The sequence below is a fragment of the Prionailurus bengalensis genome, unplaced genomic scaffold, assembly GCF_016509475.1.
Source record: "Prionailurus bengalensis isolate Pbe53 unplaced genomic scaffold, Fcat_Pben_1.1_paternal_pri Un_scaffold_110, whole genome shotgun sequence".
Classification (NCBI taxonomy): domain Eukaryota; kingdom Metazoa; phylum Chordata; class Mammalia; order Carnivora; family Felidae; genus Prionailurus; species Prionailurus bengalensis.
The window spans coordinates 36,096-47,987 of NW_025091206.1; the positions used below are offsets into that span (position 1 = coordinate 36,096).

Sequence of the window (11,892 nt, forward strand, 5' to 3'; positions counted from 1 at the left end):
GGAATTTACTTTCTTCTCTACTAGCAAAATGGGGGGAGCATGATAGTAATGTAAAGAACAGAAACACCCTGGAGAGAACCTCAGACACTGCCAGGACAGGACTTTGGTAAATGTTAGTCATTTTCTCTGAGCAGATACTCCTTTTTTTCAACTCTTTGAATGCTGGTTCCTTGTACAGAGGAGGAAAGGGTCCATATCTGTCTGCACTCTTTCCCATTGTTATTCATGGGTCCAAGGAAGCTGAGATGGGCATCTGAGCTTCTTGAATCAGTGGTTCTCTACAAGAAGGTTAGGAATCATCTCTCTGTATCAGAACTGATATGTAGCAACGTCCATGAGAAGAGATGAGTAGGCTTCCGTCAAGGTAGATGCGGCAGGGTAGATAGAATGAAACCTGAAGCTAGGTTAAGTAATTGGGTTCTTGTTCAATAAATTGCTTGTTTGTGCTGTGTAATGAAAGATCTTTGGTGCAGTGGATGTCTGAATCCAAATACTCTTCAGATTTTCTGATGGAAAAAGAGATAAGGGGGAAAGGGATTTAATTTAGAACTATTGAAAACCTTTAAAGAGATTAGAAAAAAATGGCAAATGCAGTTTCTTTTTTAAAATCAGGATTCTTTGTTACTTGTCAGCGCTGGTTATTTATTTTTTCAATTGACAATAAAACTTATTTGTTGGTTTTGTTTTTGTTGCTTTTAGTTTTTCTCCCATCAATTTGCCATCATTAAGTGACCTTTAAGATTCAGATTATGAAGAAGATAATGGGGAAATTGTTTTCTCCCAGCCCATGTACCCTAAACCTGAATTTAGGAAGTATTAACTTTCAGGATTTCATTGGAATGTCACATCAGAATTGTGGGCACTGCATCGGTGCATAGACTAGACCTCATGTCTTGATTCAAGTGATATTTTTTCCCCCATAAAGTCAGACCTCACTCATGTGCCTAAGCTTCTATTTAAAAAAAAAAAAAATTCTTCAAAGAATACACTTTAAAAATATATCTCATTAAAAAATTCATGTGAACAATCAGAGCAGTCTGGATATGTAATAGTGGGTAGAATTTGGTGAAATATATTAATCTCAACAATAAAACCATTCATGCATTGGGCTTTTTAAAGCATTGTCCCAGATAATTTTAATAAGTAATTATTTGAATGGATTTACTTTCTAAGGGATAAAAAAAATGTGTCCAAGTAATGAGAAATAAAATGGTCTCTTTCTTTTCATTCCACTCGTTTAACACTTGAAAAAAATAAAAGGCTTTATTTGAGGAAAAATTTAGGGATACACAACTAGAAGAGGAAAGGGATTCACAACTCAGAAGGAAAAAAAATGTTGACTGGATAAGATCTGTATTGAAATTCCCTCAAAATATGGTACATTCATAGTGTTTTGATACTTGGGACAAATCGCAGGCATCGCATCCCCTCAGACGCTTTGTTTCACATCTCTGTGTCATACTCTCTAACCCTCCCTTCACTAGGTGATCTACGTATTCATACTTCATCTATTCTTGTTCTTTCCTCAGTTTTCCCTCTCCTCCTTTCTCTTCTCTGGAGGAACATGTATCTAATCTCCAGGATCATATTGGGAGTCAGAATTCTAACAAATAAGTGCTTATTGAAAGTAGCTTCTCTTTAGGGTTGCCTAGCATGCCACATGAAACAGCAGAACTAGGAAGTAAGAACACTGAGTTGAAGCAAAAGTTCAGCTGAAAAATTTGTTAAGTCTTGGCAGCTTCTAAGCCCTGTAGAGATCCGTTTTCTTTTAGCAGAGGGTCAAAGGCAGAACAGGTGATCCAGAGCTGCACTGAAGACGGGAGTGTCTCCTGATGAAACATATCACTCTCAGACTCTGGGAGGCTGTCATGTGAGAGGCTGAATTAGAAATACTTTCAAAGAGACAACTGTCTTCTAGAGAGTAACCGTCCTTTTAAAAAAATTCAGGAGTTGGACTTCCCATTTATCTTTAAATGAGGAAGGAGACCTTCTCCATTTTCCCTAACTCTTGACTTCATTTTAGAACTGACAAGTTTAAACAAGATGAGAATCAGATTGCTTCTGCTTATCTCATGCTTTCAGCTCTAGCCGACAATGTAATTAATGTTGCTGTAGGAAAAACAAAAAGCGTTCTTGAGGAGAACTTTTTCCTCTCTGCTTTTTGCAGGCATCATTCTTGAGAGAGTAGGTTGTCTTTTTGACATACTACTGAGGGAGGTATAACACACAGATGTCTGTCCTTGATGATTTTTTGCATGTCTGTTGATTTGTAAGTTAAGCCCAGACTACTTTGTCTTCTTATCTTTTTATGGTGCACGGCAGTTATTAATTACCATACTGTTAAAAAAAGTAGCATCCAAAACAAAAAATTATCCATACATATGCACATAGTTTCTTTTGCTGGCCTTCCCTACAACATATGATTTTCCTTAGCATGTTGGTGTTTTAATCCGTTTCTGGGGAAATTTGCTATAGAAAAGTACTAGAGTTATACTGATAGCTATCGGGTGTCTTTTATAACTAGTTCCCTCAGTTCAAGGTTACATTTTCTTACCTACACTGTCAAAATTGTTTTCCAACATCATTCCTACAAATTCCAGTAGACTTCCCATCCTCGCTTGCAAGTCAGGTTTTCTCCTCAGAATCCTTCAATTTCTCTCTCTTGGTTACCAAATCAATTGTGAACGCTTTATTCTGGCACTCAGTTGTCTATAGCTAGACCCATATTTGAGTACCTATCCTGACAGTTTTATGTGCTTCAATTTCTGGTCTCTAATTAAATTATATACATGAGAATACTCAGAACTTACCCATAATATTTAGTCCGCATGGACTGCTTTTATAATCCATCTTTCTACTGTGATTCTACGCACTTATCAAGACCAAGTTTAAATGCCATTTCATCCATAACTTTTTTCTCTTCATTTATACTTTTTTTCTCAGCACCCTTGCCCACCATCTACTACCACCATGGGGACATACCATAATTAATGGCTATTTTTTTTATGTTTGTTCCTATGCTATTGTAAATGCACAATACCTTGTGATATATGTATTCATATGTGTATCTGTCTGCCTTATAAGAACCTCAATATAGGAATATACCTATATCTATACAGTAGCATATAGAAATATACACTACTTAACTCTTTGTTGGTATGTGAAATGGTTTACCTACTTGTTATAGAGAATATATACAGTTTTTTTCTTACGTTTATTTTTTAAAGGACAGACTATATTATTATGAAAAAAATGTGTTAAGAATTCGTGGATCTTTTCTGTAGATAAACTTACATTCTGTCAAGAGAAGTCAACGCCTATTTTCAAAGGCAGAAAATTTTCTTTTTTTCTTGGTAGCAATAATGGGAAACACTTTAACCTCCTGTTTTTTAGTCCAAAGTGGAATGGTGTTATTTATCATGCATTGATTTGTTGTCTCTGAACTGACAAAGTAGGTGGTTTGGCTATTTACAGTCAGTGTAAGATGGTATATATGTTCAAGGATGCAGGTGAGTACCATTAGAATAAGTCCTTTGGGACGGCTAGTTATGTAGCAAAAGGAATATATCATACAAGTAATTAAGGATGCAAAAGAAGAATAGTATAGAAAGATACGATGGCTTTAAACATAAGTTGTCTTCTAATGAAGCTGATGTCAATCCAACCATTCTTTGGAGAAATCTATGTAGGATAAAGTTCTAAAATTTTCATTTTGTGATCATAATTGTATTTTGAAATGATTTCTATTTATAATGGGAATCAATATTTGATCTAGTGGGTCCTCAGTATCATCCTCAGTATGATAGGATTGTTTAAGCATTTGTAAATTGGGAAAACTGAGGAATATAACAGACATGAATCCCTCACTTTCATTTTCGGTTTTTATGAAATAAAACATATATTTATGCATTATGTTTATACTTAATATTATATTCAATGTTTACTGTAAAGTTATTGTAAGTAAATTTTTTTCCTGTTATAATTAAGGGGATATGTAGTTGATGACTTATGTAGACTATTCAGTGAAAATACTTAACAAAATGGTCTTAGTGCATATATTCTGCATACAATTAAAAACTTCTGTTTGTATGAAATGAGAATATCCCAGGATTCATATCAGATGGCTGTAAACTACCTACTTAACGTTATGTGATTTTTCCATAAGAAGCTTATTTGGCGTTTCTTTCTTTACAGAAATATCTTTATTTTAAAATATTTTATTATAATAAAATTTATATGCTAACCCTTAATAATAATATTCCTAATAGATTACTCACGCCGCCAATGCCACCTCGCCACCACCGCCGCTATGACTCTCTAGCGTGTAGTTCTGAACTCTGTTTCTTGGTAAAACTGCGAGGTAGGAATTGTTTGTTGGCTTTGAAACCAGGGGCGGATCAAGATGAGTGCTGGACACTTTGGTAATGATGTCATTTAGGAAAAGGCATCGGGTTTCTTTCTTAGTTTCTATTCAATTTGGAAGGCTTAGCTCTATCACTGTCATTTTCTGGTGACATGACTGAGCGTGTTTGCTGAGCCTCAGAGGCTGTGCCACATGCAAGGGTACTGGGGCGAGCGGCCCTCAATCCTCCACCTTCCTTGTCGGGCGCTGGTTTGCTCTGCTGCCCAGTGACAGTCCTGGATGTGAGCAGTGTCCCCCCTCTGCCTTGTCCTCAAGACTGCTACATCAAGGCCTGCAGAGGGTGGGGACTTGAGGGCCACAGGCCCAGCCCTGGGGACCTTGGCCGTGGGGCCAGTGCTGGGGTTCAGTCAGGGTCTGGCTGGCTTCAGCTGCCCTTATGCGTCCTCATGGCCAGCGCACCTGTGACAGGTGTGTGCTGTCAGTAATTTGGTTGGGGTGATGATATATGGAAATGTCCAATAGCTTGCTTTTAATGTAAGCTGTTCAGCAAGATTTTCCTATCTTACGGAAAGCCTTTTTGCTGATGCTATTAGAGTAATCGCCGATAGACCAAGTTTTGAATTCTGTAGCAAAATCCCAGAGAGAGGACGTGAACGTGCTCAGGTCTCTGCTCATCCCTCAGCTTTTACTTAAAAGGACCTGGCTGTCACTTCTTGTTCCTATTTACATCTGATTTCTCCCAAAGCGGGGGAGTTGGAGGTGGAGAGAGGGAGCTGCGGTGTTCTTAGAACGCGCACCTGTTGGGGCAGCTGGGAGGCTCCGTCGGTTAAGCGTCCAATTCTTGGTTTCGGCTTAGGTCATGATCTCATGGTTCGCGAGTTCAGGCCCCACGTCAGGCTCTGTGATGACAGCGTGGAACCTGCTTGGGATTCTGTCTCTCTCCTGCTCACACACACATTCTCTTTCTCAGAATAAAACAACAGAAACAGAAAGCAAGCATGTGTCGTGCTCAAGAGGAAGCTCTAGGTTTGGCAGGCTTCTCACTGAAAGGTCTGAAACTTTCCTCAAAGAGTCGTTAAAAACCATTTGTGAAGCTGAAGAGCCTGGTTTAGTTGCCACTCAGTTTTAGCCTCTTGACAGGAATCCGGTTTTCGCTGGCATCTTAGTGATTCAAATTTGACAGATTCTATTTTTTTCCCTTTCAGGCAGATTTCAAACTGATGTGTGATAACGCGATGACCTACAACAGACCAGACACCGTGTACTACAAGTAGACCAAGAAGATCCTTCACGCAGGCTTTAAGATGAGCAAAGTAAGAAACCCACGGCAGCAGGGAGCCACAGAGACGTGAGTTCCCCTCTGTCTCGATGCCTACACAGAGCCCCACCCCCACTGACTGACATGCTTCCACCAGTCCATCACTGGCAGTGGCGCGGAGCTTCTGCTCTAGGGTACACATCCCAGGCCACCCTCCCCTCCAGGTGCTCTCTCTCTCTCTCTCTCTGCTCCTGCGCCAGCTGGAATGTCTTCTTTAGGGTTGGTGGAAAGTGCTGGATCTGTTGATCTAAGTGTGGGTGTCTGATGGATTGCAGCCAGACTGTGATTTGTTTTACGTGGCTGCCTCACTGAGTCCGGACAGGACGTCTTGGCCATCCAGAGTGGCTTCCCAGATCTGTCCCACGAGCCAGGTTGCATGTGTCACGCATCTAGGACCAGTGCCTTGTACCTGATCAGCCTGTAGGTGAGGTGAGGGCCACTGTGCCCTCTGGCCCGTCCCCCTCTGCCAGCCCCGAGTGCTCCCAGCCAGTCGGCCGCGCCTGTGGTGCTGAGTCCCACCTACACCTGCCGCGGTAGCACCATGGGAGCCCGCTGTTAGGCCAGGCGAGGCTGCTGCTGTCCACATCCAACCCATCGCCATGGCGCCTCGGCTGTGAGGCAGAGGTAAAGGCCTGCTGCCCTGTCCTTTTTGATTCTAGGAGCGGCTGTTAGCTCTGAAGCACAGCATGTCGTTTATGCAGGACATGGATTTTTCTCAGCAGGCAGATCTTCGGGGCAACGAAGACACAGCTTTTGAGGAGCTCGTTCCTGAAGCAGCACCTGTACAAGTTGAAACTGCCAAGGAATCCAAAAGGAAGTAGAGAAGTTATCAGGTATCGGGAAACGCACCTCAGGAATGTGAGTGAGGGTGAGCCTGTGCTGGCGCCCGTGTCTGCGGAGTAGCTCGTGGACCCCCCCCCCCACCCACCCCACCTGCTGGAAGGAGCCTGGTCCCCAGAGGCTGCATGTGAGCTCTGGTCTCAGGTATTTCCAGGCAGCTGGCCGGCAACCTGGACCAGCCGGGCCTTGTCACGCTAACGGACCTGGGGGCACAAGGGCTGGACCGCCCCTGCCAGCCATACGCAGGCTCTGTTCCAGGTGTGACACTGCTGTTCCCATACGTGTGTTGCAGTGATTGTTGGCCCTTCACTCTGAAGAAGTTCCCTCCTATGCAGGACACTTGTTGGTGGCCTGGCTTGGCTGTCCCTGAGCGGGGGACATAGCTGTGCTGTGTTAGGCAAGTGACACGCTTTGGGCGGGGTTTCATTCTCATCATACCCGACCCCCCCAACTCCTGCAGCCATCCACCCTGGGCCAGGGAGGGGGTGCTTCTTGCAGGCTTGGGATCCGCAGGCAGAATTTGCTCCCACAGCTCCTTGGATGGAATCTGTCCATGTGCTTCTGGAACCTTCCACAGGAGAGACCACATCCGTTGGGTGCTGCACCCAGCGACCCTTGGCTGTTCAAATAAAGCTCTTCTCTGTGTGGGGTCTGAGGCCACCTGCCGAAGGCTCGGGATGCCCCTTTTGCCTCATGACCTGTGCTCCCAGCTCACCCTTGTTTCTGGTGTCTCCACGCTCCATGGAGCTTTGCCTCTTTTTCCAACGGTGCCTCGAATGACATTGTGAGTAGTGAGGTTGCCGTCAGGTTGCTCTTAGATCGACTCAGGTGTGCAGCTGAGACACGAGACACCTCCAGCGGCCGTTTGGGTCTCCCTTGCTGTTCGTGGAGGCCTCGCGTATTGCTGCAGTTACAGCCATGAGGACAGGGTCAAGGAGTACTTCATGCCTCTGCTCCCAGCCCATGGTGACCTTGGGGAGTGGTAGGGACTGACTGTGGTGAGGTGGGAGCAGCACGTGCCCCGGTGACATGTGTGGTGTTCTTGCCTCGCAGCTGCACGTTTGAGCTGGAAGGAAGTGCCTGCAGCCTGACTGACAGCACGGCAGAGGAGCACGTGCTGGCCTTGGTGGAGCACGCAGCTGACGAGGCTCGGGACAGGATCAGCCGGCTCTCACAGGGGGCAAGGTAGCGTCAGGGGTGTCAGGGCAGAGCTCGTGTCCCGCAGGCTCTCTTTGGGTCCTGTCACCAGCTCCATCTCTGGGGTGCCTCGCGAGCAGGACCCTCCCAGAAGTGGTGTGTGTTACGGGGTCGCTGCAGGCAGGCTCGCCCCGTAGTGGGGATGTTGCCCACCGGCGGATGGACGTCAGGCCTGCCAGTCATCTGCGCTGCAGCCTCCCTCTTCTCCTGGTTGCTTGTGTCTCTGTACGCCTCTGCAGGACCTACACGAGGCACAGGCAGAGCACAGGGGCTCCTGGCTGTCCTCCAACCTCAGCTCCCTGTCCAACACCTCCCCCTCCAGTAGGGACCAGCACCACCTGGGTAAGGTGGCCCCGGGACTTTGTGGGCTGCTCCCTCTGCAGGGTGCCCCTGCCCCTGGGGCGCTGAGACCGCCCTCTAGTCGGGCAGCTGCACGGGGCTGAAGCGTGTGAGTGGAAGTCACTTGGGGTTAGGAATCGTGGGGAGTGGCCGTGAGACATGGCCGGCCCTGTGTCATGAGGAGCCCCAGCTGGCTACACCCCAGGGACCTTGGAAGGGGCAGAACGAGCCTCAGACGCTGAGTTCAACTCGGGGAACGTTTGTTTCTTTCTGCCATTCCCGATTTTAGTCCTAACACAGAGTGTCAACGAGTGTGTCGATCCTCCGGGGCCCTGAGGGGAGAGCAGGCGGCCTGGGGCCTTCTGTGTTTACTGAGACAGAGCGGGCAGGTGTGTGGGCCCCACCGGGATTTCAGTCCCACCAGGAAGGGAACCAAACGCTTCCTGGCTCCTTGAATTTACTCCCTTACTTCCCCATGCTGCTGTTGTAGTTCCCAGATAGAAGGTCGGGCTCGCGAAATAACGTCTTGACGTTGTGGGCTCGGGGGTGCTCGTCCATGGTGGAGGTTTGGCTGAGTAACAAGCGGGCTCTATGGCTGAGTTGTGGTTTCACTAACCGCCGTCACTAGGACACGTTTTCGGCCCGGTGTGAACCGCGACGTGTGTGTGGATCCACTGTGTGAACACCTGTCTTTCCCACAATTGCAGGAAGTCCTTCTGGCCTCAGCATCGGGGAGCAGCCAGAGGTGACCCACGACCCATACGAATTTCTTCACTTTCCAGAACCTGCAGCCTCTGCAAAGAGCTAGCCTTGTAGATAGACTTCCGTTAGTTTTTTATTTTTTTATTTGTGTGTACAGAGTTTTTGTCGTGAGACAGAGACTTTCGTTTTGTCCCCTCTGGCGTGCGGGAAGCAGCCCCGGGGAGGTGGGGAGGTGTCTCTGGCATCATGTCAGCCACACGCGGATCCCGTGTTTCTGTGGGTAGCCCCGTGAATCCTGGACAGTGGACAGCACACATAGAGGTGTGTGACTGGGTGGGGTTGAGCCGTTGTGCTTTGTCTCTTGAGCTTTGAGGGGTCTGTAAAGCTCCTCTCTGTGGCTGGCCGGGACATACCATCCTGCCCCAGCTTCCTTCCCGAGCACCCCCTGGGAGGCAAGAGATGCCCACGTTGAGGGTCCTGTGTGCTGTTTGCCCTGCCCGCCCTCCCCGCAGTCCCCACATTTCCGAAGCAGGTCAGGGCGGGGCCGCACCCTCCTGGCCTGGGATAGGCTCTGTGCTGGGCGAGGCCTGCCTTCTGCTGGAAGCTGACACTGCCCCCTGACGACAGTGATGTGCTGTGTCCATAGACTTTTTTAATCTGGATGTGTTTACTGGATGCTTGTTTACATTTGCAAAATGTAGAGATCTCAATAAAATACAGAGCGATTGCATGTAATTGTTTGCAGCCCCATAGGTGTCCACTTCTTTGTTTGTTTTTTTTAATTTTCTTCAACGTTTATATTTGAGAGAGAGCACAAGAGAGGGAGGGGCCGAGAGAGAGGGAGACACAGAAACGGAAGCAGCTCCAGGCTCCGAGCTGCCAGCTAAGAGCCCGACATGGGGCTGGAACTTACAAACCGTGGGATCATGACCTGAGCCGCAGTCGGACGCTCAACCACCCTGAGCCCCCCAGGCGCCCCTGTAAGTGTCCACTTCCAAGTGACTTTTCAGCAAGAACCTTTGTCACAGGAGGTCAGCAGCGTCCGTTCCGGCTGCTCACCCTCTCGCGTTTACTCTGTGTCTGGCCCCGTTCTCCGCCCGCAGTGTGTCTCTCTTACCCACCCTGCACAACTTCCAGGTGGCTTCCTTTTTGAAAACAGAATTGGAAGGGCGCCTGGGCGGCTCTGTCGTTTAAGCGTCCCACTCGTGATCTTGGCTCTGGTCATGATCTCCCGGTTCGTGGGTTCAAGCCCCATGTCGAGCTCTGTGCTGACAGTGCGGAGCCTGCTTGGGAGTCTCTCTTTCCCCCTCTGCTCCTCCCCTACTTGTATGCACATGCCCACACTTCTTTCTCTCTCAAAATAAATAAACTTCAAAATATTAAAACAAAACAAGATTGGCGCTTCTGTCACCTCACAGGGCAGAGTGAATCCTGGGGGAAGGGGGTATGTGTGACAGAGGCGGTGGACAGCACGACGTCCCCCGGCCCACAAGTGCCACGGGGTGGGCCAGCCCTGCTGGCCACTGCCTGCTGCACTGGTAGGGCGCCTTGGGAACCTCAGGAGAAGGGGAGCAAAACATTGCATAGCTGAGGCGTCAGGAAGCCGTGGCAGGTGCCAGCAAAGGAGCAAGTCCCCAGGAGGACAGACCCCACGGTCAGGCTGCTCCTTCCTGGGTGTGTCACACACAGCCGTGAAGGGGGGACCTGGAGCTTGGGGCGCCTCCCTGGGCTTGCTGCCCCAGGAAAGCTGGCAGGATCCAGGTCAGAACCCACAGGTGCTCTTGGTGGTCAGAATAACTGGGGGCAGGTGGCCTGAGAGGGGGAGTGTCCCTCAGAGCCACAGTGGCCACGTGTCAGCCACGGATGCATGGGAGCACCGCAGCACCTCAACCATGCTGTTGACTCTCCAGGAAGGGGCTGTGTGGGCAGACAGTGCCAGGTGATGGGGGTCCATCTTGCTGCCTTTTCTGTGGGAAGCCACACTCCAAACAAGACCAGTGAGGTGGAGAGTGTGCACATGTGTGAGTGTTGCACGCTTGTGCAGTCTCGTATGTGCATCTGTGTGCACATGAGTACGTGTGACATGTGAGCATATGTGTGAGCACGCATGTGCACATGTTTATTCTGGTGCACGGGTGTGCACATGCACATTGTGCTAGTGCATGTGTGAGCACGTGTGTGAGCATGTGTGTGAGTCAATGTCCGTACATGTGTGAGCACATGTGTTGGCGTGTGTGTGTTGGTGCCTGTGTGTGTGCACGTGAGTGCCAGCGCCTACCTGTCCCGCACTCCACCTCACTCCTCCGCCATCCCTGCCCCCAGCCCCAGTGCTGACCCTTTGGGGGTTGGGTGCTTAGGTGTGCGCGCAGCGGGATTGCAGCAGGCCCGTAACAGAGCTTGTGAATGACCTTCCTGTCAGGCAGGTTGAGGATCACACTCGGTGGAGTGCTCTGTGCACCCTAAAACTAGGGGGGAGTCTGTGTTGAGGGAAGGGGACACTGGGCTGCAGTAGAGGGGACAAGAGTGGGTTGCAGAGTGGGGCCCACAGAGTGGGGCCCACAGCACAGAGTGGGGCCCATTAGAATTTTAGGGCATGCGGTTGTGCGTGGGAAAAGTCCTGGTCGTCCCGGGCGGGGGTTACGGCTCTGGTTTTTAGTCTGTTTCTTAGTGTTGTAGCTTCTGAAGTTTTTCTCATGGAGCGAAGATGTCTCTTTTGGAGGCACATTTCTCATAGGTGTGAGTGGCTGAGGTCACCGTGGCTCCAGGTCAGCCAGGAGGCCCGACCAACCTGCGGACTCGGGGGACCCCTGGGGTAGTGCCTCCCCTGCCCCACTCCCTGGTGCCTCTTTCAGGGTCTGCCGAGTGGAGGGGTTGAGGCCACAGGCCCCAGAAAAAAACCCCAGCGAGGGGCCAGCAGCCTGCACACAGGCGTATCTGGGGAAGCCCGTTCTATGCAGAAGGCCGACACCTTGCTCGTCTTCATTTACCGAAAAGCACTTTCGAGCGCTGTAAAGACTAAACTTTGCCGCAGCTTGAGCTCTGCCAGTGGGAGTGGTGGCCTCACAGCCAACACTCACATGCCGTGTCAGACGTGGCGGCTCAAAAGTGAGTGCACTGTGGGAGGCCCGCACTC

The 11,892-nt window shown here is 48.8% G+C and overlaps 1 long non-coding RNA gene across 2 annotated transcripts; it reads left to right on the forward strand.

The window, feature by feature from the left end:
• Positions 1 to 6,403: 6,403 nt before the first annotated feature.
• LOC122478613 lies at positions 6,404 to 9,494 on the forward strand. 2 transcript variants are annotated; one of them, XR_006296117.1, is made up of 3 exons: positions 6,404 to 6,539; positions 7,575 to 7,706; positions 8,765 to 9,494. It is a non-coding gene; the product is annotated as an uncharacterized LOC122478613 (long non-coding RNA). The 2 variants fall into 2 exon arrangements; XR_006296116.1 differs by lacking the exon at positions 6,404 to 6,539 and having other exon boundaries at positions 6,657 to 7,706.
• Positions 9,495 to 11,892: the final 2,398 nt, after the last annotated feature.